General features: G+C 35.4%; 1 long non-coding RNA gene across 2 annotated transcripts in view; it reads right to left on the bottom strand.

The window, feature by feature from the left end:
• Positions 1 to 2,861: 2,861 nt before the first annotated feature.
• The window catches only part of LOC144293753 (uncharacterized), a 325,436-nt gene continuing 312,511 nt past the window's right edge, over positions 2,862 to 15,786 (bottom strand). For both annotated transcript variants that reach the window (XR_013360986.1, XR_013360987.1), the window contains one exon: positions 2,862 to 3,130. This is a non-coding gene — a long non-coding RNA (uncharacterized LOC144293753). The remainder of the gene's footprint in view (positions 3,131 to 15,786) is intronic.

Below are 15,786 nucleotides of genomic sequence, written 5' to 3'. Positions count from 1 at the left end.
CTATGTAGGTAAAACATAGTTCATTTTTTAAAGTTGAAAGACCATCTTAAAGGTGAGGTCTAAAAAGGGGATGAGGTGCCTAGGTGGTACATTCAGTTTAGCATCAGACTCTTGATTTTGACTGAGGTCATGGTCTTGGGGTGTGGGATAGAGCCCTGTTTCAGGCTCCATGCTCAGTGGGGAGTCTGCTTGAGATTTTTCTCTCTCCCTCTCCCTTTGTCCCTCCCTCCGCTCTTTGTCTCAAGTAAATATTCAAAAAATAATTAAAAAGGATAATATGAATTCATTTTAGAATAAATGCACTTGTATGAGATTATTTTTAATATGCTATTCTTAAAGCTTTTTATTAAATCTTAAGTTTTATGATACACTTTTTAAACTCAGATATAGTCTACTTTACTCATCTCTAAAGCAGTGTTTCTTTAGCTGAAAAGCAGAACGATTTCAGAATCATACCTTCCAGGGAAATCAATCAGCTGATAAAATGGCAGGCTCATGGCTCTGCTAGGATTAGTGTGCTGATGAAGCCAAGTTCACAGGTTTGATCCCTAAGTGGGCCAATTTACTTTGCTGCAGGCAGTCCCTTAGACCCTGGCCTGACATCCTGCAAATGGGAACCATCAGTCATAAGGAGAAGCTAGGAAAAAAGTGAGGGTGGAGTAGAGCCAACTCCCCCCCACTGTAGGAAAACAACTCCAAGTCCAGGCCAGCTGATGGTTATGTGGTAGCATTTCTCCTGTAAATAAAAGAGGGAGCTATCTTCCAAATGATAGTGAATTGGCACAGGTCAGAGTATAAATATGATCTGCAGAAATGCACTTTAAGATAAAGGATGTCAACAATTATTGAACTAGTAATTAATTGTTGGTTTGATGAGGGTTGAACCAAGTATACTAGAAGGTTTAGAGAGACCCCAAATGAATTTATTTATAGTGTATTTGTTACTAACTTCCAAGAAACATTGGCTGCTGCTCAAACAAAAGAGAAAATGTAGCTACTAGCTGAGTAATTATGTTAATAGACTGGATAAAACAAAAACCATCAAAGCATTATATGTCAAAGTTTTATTTAACTCATTAATGAGGGAACTAGCAAGATGAAAAAGACGTTCCAAATAAAATTTAAGAACGGGATTTATTTTTTTAGTCAGTAGGAAAAATATAAAAGCTGAACCAAATACCAAATTAGATTTAAAAAAACTGATTAAAATCCTACAGGGCAATAAAACCATCACACCTTACCAGTTTACAGAACTGTAAAATGGCCCTAATCAGTTGTGCAAACAAAGCTATATTCCCTTAGAGCATATTAGAAACAGCTGGAGAGTTTTAAAAAACATGATAACTAGGTCTTACCCCCCAATAGTCTGACTTAATTGGAAACCGAGTTAAGGCCTGAGCAGCAAGATTTTTAAAACCTCCCCAGGTGATTCTAATGTGCAGCCATGTTTGAGAACCACCGCCCTAGCAAGTGCTATGAGCTTTCACATGAGCTTTCAACAATTTGACCTTCCACCTTGCTACTCAAAATGTGCAGCATTGTCCAGCAGCACTGCCATCACCTGAGAGCTGTTAATTTGGAATGTGGGCTCCCACGCCAGATGTGTAGAGTCAAAATCTACATTTAAAAAATATCACCAGGAAAAAAAAATAAAAAATAAAATCACCAAGTAATTCGGGTGCACAGTAAAGTTTGAGAAGCGCCTTTCAAATATGATATTGAAAGGACTTGCCATTACTTTTTTTCCTGATATCAAAGCTTTAGGAAAATTTTCCTAACTCCAAGAAACTGCCAAATCTCTCTAAAACAGCCCAAAATAGCACTTTAACAATAAGGACATTCGTGGAGAGGGAAATCAACTCTAAGCTGAGAAATCTGCTAAATCAGTCAATGGTCCTACTTCCCAGGATCCTCAGTTACCAGGCAGGTCAACTGAGGCAACAGACTTAGGAGTATTTCAGATGATAGAGGGTTTTTAAGGGATCTTAGGGTTAAGCATTATTCTTTATGTATTACCTTTACTAAGAGGTGTTGGCAACTGGGAAAGGGGTTGTCAGAAATGTGCCAATCATGTTAACCACCAGCCAGTTGTGTAAGAAGTAGAGTATACTAGCCATGAAGAAGAAGAAAAAAAATGTGTTTGAATGCCTAATTACAATAGAATAAAAACTTTTCAGTGAAATGTTTTTAATTTACTCAGCATCAAGTTCCTAAAATTTTTTTTAAGATTTTTTATTTATTTATTTATTCATGAGAGAGAGAAAGAAAGAGAGGCAGAGACACAGGCAGAGGGAGAAGCAGGCTCCATGCAGGGAGCCCGATGTGGGACTCCATCCCGGGACTCCAGGATCATGTCCTGGGCCGAAGGCAGGCGCTAAACCGCTGAGCCACCCAGGCTGCCCAATTTCCTAAAATTTTGAGGGTCAATGTATTAACCCACACTTAGTGTTAACTATATTTTGTAAAAGGCTGACAAGGGAGTTAACTATGCTTTAAGTTTTCATACTCAAGTAGTGATCACGCAAGACCCTCAATGTAGCTACTGACATCTCAGAAAACATGAATAATGTTAAAAAGTGGAAATTTCCAGAAATGAGTTTTTTTACTTTGACACCTATATTCGGTTTTCAAAGTCCTACCAATTAAACAAGCCTTTAATTCATGTATTTGTAATACATTTATTAAGTACTGGGTATTTTTCTATGTTTATAGTTGTGAATGAAAAATATGGTCCCTGTCCTTATGGAGCTCACAGTCTAGTATAGAAAGAAGGGTAGTAAACGAATAAAACAAATGTTTTTGTTATAAAAAAAAGCTTGGTAAGTATAATAAAAGAACAGGGTCATTTAAATGAAAATTACTTAATGTGTAAATAAGTTTATTATCTGTAGCTTTACAAGTCTTTACAAATAAGTTCTCAAATCATAAAAATTTCAATCATAAAATATATAAAATTAGTAGCCATACATTTTGCTAAGGCTGCCAGATGTACTTGGCTCTGCTTAATTTCTCAATGATAAGAAACATCCAAAAGCTCTGACAGTGATTCTCCAGCTTTCTTTTTCTTCACTATGGCAAAAATTGATAGTTTTCTCTGAGCAGATGAAAGTATGAAGTATCTTCCAAAGACCTAAAAAAAAAAAAAAATCACAGAGATTTTAGTTAGGGCCAGAGATGAAATGTAAATATTGATTCAGTGACTTTAAATCCTCTCTGAAACAGGAATGATAGTTACACACACACACACACACACACACACACAGGTAATCTCCAATTTCAAAGATGCCGATTTGGTAACATATTTCATTAAACCCAGTAGAGAACTACAAATAACATCACAATTGAAAAAGTATGAAGCCCTTGTGTCATAAGAAGATTATCTGAATATTTTGTTTTGGTTTTCTTTTCTATGGCAGTAGGGTTTTTTTTTCCCATTTGATATTCTTAAGCTTATCATGCTTATTTTGTCATGGTTATAACTACTATCATTTGCATTACTTATCCAGAATGCATCCTCTTCCCTTATTTAATGCTTTCGTTACTGCTGGCTCCTCTGACCCCTTACCTGTAAGCTTCTCCTGAAGTCTATTTCCTCTTTACTCTCTGGCGGTCAGTTTGAGACACGCTTCTCAAGTTGTGATTTTCAGAACAAATAGATCTAAACTCCTATATTCCTTCTTCCAAAGAACCCAGAAGGAGAAAAATAAGCCAGACTATTCAACAATAAAGGTACCTACACATAATCAATAAGGAACTGCATCAAATGTTCTTGCCACAGTCATCCCGATATTTTTTTCATTTTTTCCAGTTTTATTGAGATATACTTGACATAGAACATCACATGAGAGTTAGTTGTACAACATGGTTTTTCAAATACTTATGTATTGCAAAATGATTAGTACATCCAGTCATCACTACACATTGTTACAACTTTTTCCTGGTGATGAGAACTTTAAAGTCTACTCCACTAACGACTTCCAAGTACACAATGCAGCACTATTGGCTTTAGTCACCATACTGTACATTACCTTCCAATGACTTCTTTATTTTAGAAGTGGAAGTTTATACCTTTTCATGCCATTAACCCATTTCTCCCACATGCCGAATCTGGCAACCATCAATCTGTTCTCTGCATCTATGAAATGCTTTCTTTTTTAGATTCTACATATAAGTGAAATCGCAAAATATGTGTCTTTCTTGGACTGATTTCACTTATCATAAGGTCCACCCATGCTGGATTTCCTACATTTTTATGACGGAATATTTCTGCATATGTATGTATACACAAAATGTATGTATATATTTTCTTTACCCATTCATCTGTCAATGGACACTTAGGTTATATCCATGTCTTAGCTATTATAAATAATGCAATGAACATGCAGGGGTATAAATTTTTTCAAGATAGTGGTTTCATTTGTTTGAATATATATATATACCCAGAAATATGCCAGATAAAATGATAGTTCTATTTTTTTTAATTTTTGAGGAACCTCCATACTGTTTTCTGTAGTGACTGTAATAATTTACACTCCCTATCGTGTGCAAAGTTCTCTTCTTTTCCACAGCCTTGCCAACACTTCTCATATTCTTTTTTTCCCTGAAGATAACCATATAATAAGAATGAGGTCATATTTTATTGTCGTTTTCATTTACATTTTCCTGATGATTAGTGATACTGAATACCTTTTCATGTACCTGTTGGCCATTTGTAGGTTTTCTTTGGAAAAAAAAACAGTCTATTTGGGTCCTTTACCCGTTTTTAACGAATTGGTTTTTTGCTATTGAGTTGTATGTGTTCTTTATATATTTTAGATATATCAATCTTTATGAGATATAAGATATGCAAATATTTTCTGTAGGTTGCCTTTTCACTCCGTTGATTTGTTTGCTGTGCATAAGCTTTCGAGTTTGATGTTCTGCATGTGTTTCTCCAGTTTCCCAGCACCACTTAATGAAGAGATATCCTTTCCCCATTAGATATTCTTGGCTCTCTGGTCAAATATTGGTTAACTGTATATGCCAGGGTTAGATTCCAGGCTCTCTATTCTGTCCCATTGGTTAATGTGTCTATTTTTGTGCCAGTATCATAGTGTTTTTATTACTATGGCTTTGTAGTATAGTTTGAAATCTGGAAGCATGATACCTCTAACTTTGCTCTTTTCTTTTAGGATTGCTTTGGCTATTTTGGGGTCTTTCATGGTTCCACGCAAATTTTAGGATTATTTCTTCTATTTCTGTGATATATGCCTAGGTATTTTGATGGGAATTCCATTGAGTCTATAGATGGCTTGGGTAGTATGGACATTTAACCATATTCTTCCAATCTATGAACATGGGATGTCTTTCCATTTGTTAATGTCTTTGATTTTTTACAAGTAATTTTTGTAGTTTTCATTGTATAGATCTTTTACTTCCTTGGTTAAATTTATTCCTAAGCTTTTTATTGTTTTTGATACTATTGGGAATTAAGTGAATATTTTAGGTGTGCCATCATTAGTGCAAATGTATGCAATTGATTTCTCTACGTGGATTTTGTATCCTGCCACTTAGTTAAAATTAACAGTTTTTTTTTAAACTTATCCTTTGTGATTTTCTAGATAAAGAATCCTATTTACAGGAAAAAGAAAATTTTAATTCATCCTTTCCTATTGGGATGCCTTTTATTTCTTTGTCTTGCCTAATTGCTCTACCTCGAACTTCTAGAAATATATTGAAAATAGGACTGGTGAGAGTGAGCATCTTTTCCTTGTGCTCAATCTTAGGGGGAAACACTTTGAATTGATCTCTATTGAGCATAATGCTAACTGTTAGTTTGTTGTATATGGCCTTCATTATATTTAGGGAGGTTTCTTCTATACCCAGTCTGTTGGGGGGTTTTATCACAAAAGGATGTTGTATCTTGTCACAAGGTTTTTCTGCATCTATTAAAACAATTGTGCAATTTTAATCTTTCATTTTATTGATAAAATGTACTTTATTTACTGAGTTTTGCATATTGAACCATTCTTGCATCCCAGGGATAAATCCTACTTAGTCATGGTATATAATGCTTCTACTGTGTTCTTGAATTTGTTAATTTAGTAATTCAATCAGCTTACTGATACTTTGTTGAGAATTTTTACATCTACAGTCATCAGGAATAATGGTCTATGGCTTTCTTTTCTTGTGGTATCCTTATCTGGTTTTGGTATCTGGCCTCGTGAGTGTGGAAGTGCTTCCTTTACCACAATATTTTGGAAGAGTTTGAGGATTGGTGTTGATTATTCTAAATTGATATTATTCTAAATGTTTGGTAGAATTCTCCAGTGAAGCCATCTGGTCCTGAAGTTTCCTGTTGGGAGTTTCATGACTACTAATTCAATCTCTTTATGCATTATTGCTCTGTTCAGATTTTCTTTTTCTGCCTGATACAAGCTTGGTAAATTGTATGTTTCTAAAAATACATCCATTTCTTCTAGATTATGTAATTTTTTTGGCATTTAACAGTTCATCGTAGTCTCATATGATTTTATGTCTTTCTATAGTATCGGATATATTGTCTATGCTTTTATTTTTGAGTCTTTTTTTTTTTCTTAGTCTAGCTAAAGACTTGTCCATTTTGTTTATCTTTTCTATTCTTTTTTTCTGGTCTCTATTTCATTTATTTGCACTCTTATCTGTATTATTTCCTTCCTCCTGCTAACTTTGTGCTTAGCTTTTTCTAATTTTTCTAGTTCCTTAAGGTGTAGATTGTTTATTTGATCTAACTTCTTATTGATAGCAATAAATGCATATAACTTTTGGAATTGCTTTTGCTGTATCCCACAATATTTAATATTGTGTTTTTTTCATATGTTTCATATGTTAACTTGGATAAGTTACTTCCATTTTGATTTCCTTTAAATAACCACTGGGTCAAAGAAATGTGTTGTTTAATTGCCACATATTTCCAGATCTTCTCATTTTCCTCTTGTTGATTTCTAGTTTTATATCATTGTGATCAAAAAAGATGATTGGTCTGATCTCAGTCTTCTTAAACGTGTTAAGATTTGTTTTGTGGACTATCAGATGATCTATCCTGGCAAATGTTCCATGTGTACTTGAAGAATATGTATTCTGCTGTTTGGGGATGGGATATTCTGTAAGTGTCCTTTAGGCCTATTTGATCTAATTCTATTTTGGTCTAATATGTACTTAAAGTCCTATATTTCCTTATCTGATTTTCTCCCTGGATGATCTATGCATTGTTGAAAGCAGGGTATTAAATTCGCCAACTATTATTGTACTGTATTATTTATTTTACCCTACTGGCCTGTTGGTCTGTTAATATTTGTTTTATATATTTAGGTAACTCTGGGGTATATAAATACTTACAAATGTTATATCCTCTTGTTGGATTGATCCTTTTCTTTATATGATGACTTGTTATTGAAGTCTTTGATTTGATATAAGTATAGCTACTGCTGCTTTCTTTTGATTTCCTTTTGCTTGGAATATCTTTCCCCATTTCTTTATTTTCAATCTATGTGTGTCCTAAAAGCTGAAGTGAATCTCTTTTAGGTGGCAGTTGCTTCTTGTTTTGTTTTTTGTTTTTTGTTTTTTATCCATTCAGCCACTCTTATTGTAGAATTTCATCCATTTACATTTAAAATAATTATTGATAAGTATAGGTACTTACTGTCGTCATTTTGTTCATCGTCTTCTGGATATTCTACAGTTTCTTTGCTCCTTTTTCTCTTCCTCTATTCCTCTGTGATTTTATGATTTTCTGTTGTGATATGCTTAGAATCCATTATTTTGCCTTTGTGTATCTATTATAGGTTTTGCTTTGAAGTTACCATGAAGGTTCTATAAAACATCATATATTTATAAGTCTATTTTAAATTGGTAGCAACTTACATTTAAACATATGTTAAAGCTCTACCTTTTTATAGCACAGTTCATGTTTTCACCTTTGCATTCATTAATAAATTATTGTAGGCATAGGTTGACTTTTGTCTTTCACTTTCATATTAGATTTATAAGTTAGTATGCACTATTATTACAACATTAGAATATTCTTAATTATGGATTTACTTTTACCAATGAGATTTATACTGTTAGGTTTTCCTTGTCGTTTTTATTCATCTTGAATAACTCCCTTCATCATTTCTTTATAAGCCCAGTCAAGTGGTGATGAACTCCCTTAGCTTTTACTTGTCTGGAAAACAAGTATCTTTCCTTCAATTCTGAGGGACAACTTTATCAGGTAGAGTATTCTCAGTTGGAAAGTTTTTTTTTTCCTTTAGCACTTTGAATATATTGCATCACTCCTTCTGGTCTTCAGAGCTTCTGCTAAAACATCTGCTTATAGTCTTATGGGGGTTCCCTTATAAATAGTTACTTTTCTCTTGCTGCTTTTAAGATTCTCTTCTTGTCTTTAAATTTTGACAATTTAATTATAATGTGTGTCCCAGTGTGAGTCTTTGAATTTATCTTATTTGGAATTCTCTGGGATTCCTGGATCTGGATTTCTGTTTTCTTTTTTCCCCCCAGGTTAGGGAAGTTTTTAACCATTATTTCTTCAGATTAGTGTTTTGCTCTTTTCTCTCTGTCTTCTCATTATGGAGCTCCTATAATGTGAAAATTGGTCTGCTTGATGATGTTCCATAAGTCTCTTTTGCTGTCTTCACTGTATTTTTTTTTTCTTCTCTGAATGAATTCCAATGTTCCTTCTTTGAGTTATTGATCTTTTCTCCCACTTCATCTGGTCTGTTGTTGAACACCTCTACTGAATTTTTCAGTTCAGTTATTGTATTCTTCTCTGATTTCTGTTTGATAGTTTCTCATATTTTCTATCTTTTTGTTGAAATTTTTACTTTGGTCACGCATTGTTCTTTTGATTTTGGTGAGCATCTTTATAACTTTAAACTTAAAAAAAAAGATTTTATTTATTCATGAGAGACACATAGAGAGGCAGAGAGAGAAGCAGGCTCCATGCAGGGAGCCAGATGTGGGACTCGATCCCAGGAACCCAGAATCATGCCCTGGGTCTAGGGCAGGCACTCAACCACTGAGCCACACGGGAATCTCATAACTTTAAACTCTTTATTAGGTAAATAATTAATCTCCATTTCATTAAGGGTTGTTTCTGGAGTTTTATCTTGTCCTTTCTTTTGGAACATATTCCTCTGTTTCTTCATATTTTTTTTGATCTATGTTGTTTTCTGTGGATTAAGCAGTCCACTCTCCCCATCTTGAAGGGGTGCAGGAAATGAAAAACTTGTCGTTCAGCCTAACTCTAGCTTTTTGTCCTCTCTGAAAACTTTGTGATTGTTGGAACATGTATCTTTGTAATTGAGGGTGTACCAAAACTTGTTAGCATTTCAAAGGAGGAAAATCTCAGTCAGCACCTAGATGCAGGCTGAATGGAAGACAGATCTACAGGGAACAGTTTTCAAGTATTCAAGTAAGCCCCTTTTAGGAAGACTGGAAGATAGATACCTCTAATCCACTCCCTCAGTGCTAGCCAAGAACCTTCTCTTTGTTTGCCACAGTCCCACTAAACCCACAAACACAGTGCTGCTGGTTAACAGAGCCAGGCTATCAAAGGATAGCCTCTGGGCTTTAGCCACAAAAGGTAGGGTTCCAGATATATGCCCAAACTTCTTTCCCAGAGATAGTGGTGACCAATTTTGATGTGGGTTTTTTTTTTTCTACCTGACATGTAGGGGTCACTCAGCCAGTTTCTGGGTTTCTTTCAGAGTGAATTATTCCATACATAGCTCTAGATTTGGTGAGTCTGTGGGAAGAAGGGAATTCAGCGGCCTCCCTAATCTCCTGCCATCTTTAACCAGAATCCCTGTTCTGAGCTCCTTGAAATCTTTTCTTATTTGTTGGGACTTGAGAGGTGCAATGAGTCATAGCCCTTTTCTTCTCTTACTGAACCTTTTCATGTGTTTCATCTTTCTCTTTGTCACTGTAGGTAAATTGGCCATATCTCCAAAGTTAATACCTTCTCTCATTCACAGAGGCCCATTTTTTTTCTCTCTTGCCCCCAAACAAAGGTAGGGACAATGTTTTAGGATGAATTTTTCTTAGATTCATAGAACAAAGAAGAAATAATGTATTAATTTTCTCAGGAAGGTTCCCTTTAGATGATATAAAAAATGAAGGTTCAGGGATATTAAATATAGAGATTATAGTGAGACTTCAAGCTATAGAAATGTTTAATTCATTTATGTACTTCAAAAATATCAATATTTATTGATGACTTTTGATGTAGGAAAGACATTAGGGTTTGAAGCTGACAGCTAAGAAACATTTCTTGAGAAATCTTCAGTGCAAAAAAAGGTGGTTTTATTAAACCACAGATAAGACCTGTGGGCATAAAGCTTCAGTGGGGTCATGAGGAGTGGCCCATTATAAACTTTCAAATTGGGAAGGGGTTAGGGATAGTGTTAGCCTCCTAGGTATTTTGGAAGCAAAGTTTCTAGGACCTTAAGAGGACTAGCTATTGTTGGGAAAAGCTCAATTATTGCTGTCTAATAAAATCTTAATCATGAGACCCTTCAGATGTATATCACTGAGTCATATGCTTTGGATGACTGCCAACATGTATCTTAGGGGGTAAAGAAAGTGTCCAAAGGAATTTTTATACATTAAAGTAGACCTACAGGATCCTGGAGGTTAGCCTAAGCTTGCTTTTTGTCTTTAGCATATTATTAACATCCAGGCAGCTGAGTTCCTAAAGGAATGTCACTCTGCCTATTTCAAGGACTTGTCAATGGGCTATAGGTAGAAAATTTATTTTTTCTTTTGCCTTTGTTTCCCACATCAACTTTTGCAACAGCAGGCACTGGGTATACAGTATATAATATATTTCCTGCTTTCATAGAGCTTACAGTCCAGTGGGATGAACAGATAGCAACAATAATAACAATTTTAGGTTTATCATAGTGATAGAACAGAAAAAAGAGCATCTCATCATAGATAGCATGAGGCTGGAACTACCTCAGTAGTGTGATTCAGAGAACATTCTCTCACATTTTAGCAAGATACTGTACCCTAAGAATAAGTTAAAATAGCAATTTGCCCTTCCCTTACAGTTTCATTGAGACCACAATATTTCCTGTGAGAATCTTCATTTCCACATCCCTAAAACCAAAGCAAAACTCACTATACCTTTTAAAGCCTGTTCTTTCCTACTTTAGTTCTACCCTCAATGTATGCCAGGTCCTTTTTAGTTAATTGGTTATAGACCCTAATCTCCTAATATACAAATAATGTCAGGTCTGTAATTTTAGTTTTAAGTGCATTCTCCTCAGACCTTACACAGATTTTTTTTGACACAAGGTTTCCCAACAGTGGTGCTATTGACATTTTGAGCTAGATAACTCTTTACTGTGTGTTGGGCGGGAGGGTTGTCCTGGACATTGTAAGGTTTGTAGCAGCATCCCTGGCATCTATGCATTAGATGCCAGTAGCATCTGCCCCTGTATTTTAGCAACAAAAAGCATATCCACACAGTCAAATGTATCCTGGGGCATGAGTCAAAAGTTCTGCCTTCCTCCCCTGCCTCCCAAATTGAGAATCACTGATTTTTTTTAAGATTTTATTTATTTATTCATGAGAGACACAGAGAGAGGCAGAGACATAGGCAGAGGGAGAAGCAGGCTCCCTGTGGGGAGCCCAATGTGGGACTCGATCCCAGGACCCCAGGATCATCACCCAGGTTGAAGGCAGATGCTCAACCACTGAGCCACCCAGGCGTCCCTGAAAATCACTGATTTAAAATTCTGGCTTCTTTGCATCTAGGTAGAAATTCAACTTTAACTAGAGCATTAAACTACAAAGGATAGGCTTTTCCTGAGTTGTATGTAGTGTACAGAGTTTAAGACCTCCTGGTAATTAATATTCACCTTTTGGTATTTATCAAAATTGTAACCTCATTAAAATAGCCAAATTTAAACACTGAAAAACTAAAATGCACTGGAGCATTGGGACAAGTGTTTAAACAAACACATCTAAAGGCATTTAAAAAAATTGTACTTAGTTAATATACAGTGCAATATTGGTTTCTGGAGTAGAATTCAGTGATTCATCCCTGACATACAATACCCAGTGCTCATCACAAGTGTCCTCTGAAGGCACATTCTTATTCTGACAGGGAACACTTGTCTGTCACCAGGAAAGGCTGGCATCTTGGCTTCTCTGCTTTCTTTCCCTAAGCTGCTGTAACCTCTTCTGTTTCAACAACAGAATATTCTATCTATGCCCCTTCCCACTAGTCAGCGAGGAAGATCATTCTCCTGGCTGTCTGTACTACTCAGTCTCCAGGTCTTAAACACTTTTAATTCAAATGGATGAAGCCTGAATTTAAAAAAGGCTGGAGGGGGGGGGCGGGCGGGGAGTTGAAAGAGGAGTACAGAGCACAGCCTGGGATTACTCCTGTTAGGAATGTAGCTTCCCACCTATGCCAAGGAGTTGAGAGAGTTCCTTCTCATCTCTGCTTGAGCCAAGAATTTATTAAATTAATTTGCATATAATACTTAATTAAGTAATGAACAGTCTCTTCACAGACTGTCCCAGCAGCACTTATCAAGCTGCATCTTCCACAAACTGCCAAGTTAAGATCTTAAAAAACTACCACTTAGAGTATTTTGACAAGATTTTAGATCAGAGATTTATATTAAGGAGTGCAATGAATATTAAAATTATACAATTCTCAGTTTTAGTTGTTTTCCAAAACATTTGCCTTATTTCCTGTTTAAAATATTTTACATGTGGATTGTAAAACGGTATGTTTTTCAAAAGTTTTTGGCTATTTCTGATAAAGTTAGATTACATCAACCCTCTCCCCAGCAATTCTATTCCTACAAAATGTAAACACATATCCACAACAAGGCTTGTGCAGTAAGGTCCACAGCAGTCTTATTCAGATTAGCCTAAAACTGGAAACAGTCCAAATGCCTATCAGAAGAAAAAGAAACCAATCCCATTCTATTCATACAAAGGAACACTACCCAGCAGTCAATAGGAACAAAGGGCTGATAAATGCAACAAAATGTAATCATGTATACTGCAGACATAATGCCAAGGAAAAGCAAAACAATCTATAGTGATAGAAGTCAGAAAATTGTTATGTGTGTCTGGGGGTGGAAGTAGATCAGAAAGAGCTGTAAAAGAGGGTTTGGGGAGTAATGGAAATATTCTGTATCTTGTTTGGATAATAGTATTAAAGTTTATATAAATTATCAGAACCCATTACTCTCAGCAAAGGACTGATCTTCTGAGCAGAAGATCAACAAAGAAACAAGGGCCTTGAGAATGACATACTGGACCAAATGGATTTCACAGATATATACAGAACATTCCATCCTAATGCAACTGAATACACATTCTTCTGAAGTGCACATGGAACTTTCTCCAGAACAGACCACATACTGAGTCACAAATCAGGTCTCAAGCCATAGCAAAAGATTGGGATTACCCCCTGCATATTTTCAGACCACAATGCTTTGAAACTAGAACTCAATCACAAGAAGAAATTCCAAAGGAACTCAAACACTTGGAGGTTAAAGAGCATCCTACTAAAAGATGAATGGGTCAATCAAGAAATTAGAGAATAATTTAAAAGATTCATGGAAACTAACAGAAATTGAAGTATAACTGTTCAAAATCTTTGGGATACTGCAAAGGTGCCCCCTAAGAGGGAAATACTTAGCAATACAAGCCTCCCTCAAAAAATTGGAAAAATCTCAAATACACAAGTTAACCTTGCACCTAAAGGAACTGGAGAAAGAATAGCAAATAAAACCTACACCAAGCAGAAGAGAGTTAATAAAGATTTGAGCAAAACTCAATGAAAGAGAGATCAGAAGAACTGTAGAACAGACCAACAAAACCAGGAGCTGTTCTTCGAAAGAATTAAGATAGATAAACCCCTAGTCAGACTTATTAAATTTGAGTCTTTCTTTTTAATAAAATCATGAATGAAAGATCACAACCAATATCAAGGAAATACAAATGATTTTATAAATTATCAAAAACCCATTGAACTAAAAACTTTTACTGAATATAAATCAAATTATAATAATACAAAAATGTATTGCCTATCAATTTTAGAAAAATAGAGAAAATATTCATAATCCCACTATTTGACGATTGTTCTCAACCTGTCTGAAAATATCTTTATTTTATTTATTTTTTCATATTTCCTTAACCTGTAATCATAGAAGTGTTCCAGGGATTGATTCCTACACACCTTTTCTATTTTCACTCATTCTCTGTGATTTCATCTAGCGTCACGGCTTTTAACTTTATCTGTAATAATTAATGATTCTCCAGTGCTTTTCTGTCTACTTGACATCCACATGGATATCTATTGGACATCTCAAAATTGATAGATCTAATGCTAAGATCCTGAATATCCCACCAAACCTACTTGCATCTCACAGTTTTATCCATGTCAGTGAAAAAAGAAACCCATTCCTCTAGTGGCTCAAGCCTAAACTCAAAGCATGTTTTCTCATTCCTTTCACTTATAGCCACTTATACAGGAATCCAACCATTTCTCATTCCTTCAACTGCTACCACTCTATTTTGAGCCACCAACATTTCCAGTCTGGGTCATTCTTTCTAAGTGTTAACCTAGTCTCCTTGCCTTTATCCCGTCTTCTCTACAGTCTATTCTCCACACAGCAGGCACAAAGATCCTATTAAAATACAAATCACAAAAAAAATACAAATCAGAACAAGTTACTCATTTGCTGAAAATCCTGCAATTCCACCTCATTCAGGATACTGTGATCAAAAAGGCTTTAGATCTACCCACCCCAACCTCCACTTACTTCTTAGCTCCCATCTACTTTCACTGTCATCCTCAAACCTCTCCTTCTACGGTGCTGCCTTTTTTCTTGTTCCTGGAACACACCAGGTATGAATACACTTCAGGGCCTTTGTACCTGGAAACCATCCCTGAGATGTCTGTCGTATTCCCTTCTTCATCTCCTTCAGGTCTTAAGTTAAATGTGTTTTTTTTTTTCCTCTGTGAGGCCTTCCCTAGCTACTCTAGCTAAAATGTCAATGTCTCCCCACCTAACCCCCAGTGCTGAGTTTGGCCATATAATTTATTTTCTAATTGCCACAACTGGAGAGTGAAAAGGGACATTATTGTTTATTGTGCTAACCCAACAGTCATAAGCCAGGACTGTTCCCCTTTCTGCTTTATTTATTTATTTTTTTTAGCCTTTATTTGATTGTCTGCTTTCCCCCCTCTAGAATGTAGGCTCCTTCAGGGCAGTGATTTGTGCTTTGGCATACAATAAATGGTCAATAAATATTTGTTAAATGAATGTATTTTTAAGTCAATGAAAAGGATTTGGCAATGATTTTTTTGGTTTATGTGAAATACATCAAATCCCCTGCTTTCTCCTATGTCATTCATACTCTGAAAATGATTGTAAAAAGGCTTAAATAGGCAAATTCATTTATGGAGTCAAACTTAAAAGTAAGATAGGGTGATATAGGACAAGTGGAGCAAAAAACAGGTACTCTTTGTAAACAAAGCTCAGTGTGGAGTTTTTCTCCTTTAAAAAAAATACATGGCAAAAGAGGAAATTTACTAAAAAATAACAACCAAAAAACTGGCAAAGCTTCACATGTTTAGAAGGATCTAAAGCTTCTTTATCAATTGAAGAAAGCTTACTATTGCCTATTTATGAGGAAAATATGAAAAATTAAGGAAATATTTCTTGGGTATCTAGTAAGTGGAAATCAAAGAATTAGGTAGTAGGACAACAGAGACATGATGAGATGGTAAGG

Source organism: Canis aureus, chromosome 22 (genome assembly GCF_053574225.1).
Source record: "Canis aureus isolate CA01 chromosome 22, VMU_Caureus_v.1.0, whole genome shotgun sequence".
Classification (NCBI taxonomy): domain Eukaryota; kingdom Metazoa; phylum Chordata; class Mammalia; order Carnivora; family Canidae; genus Canis; species Canis aureus.
This window is presented reverse-complemented; position numbering and strand designations above follow the sequence as displayed.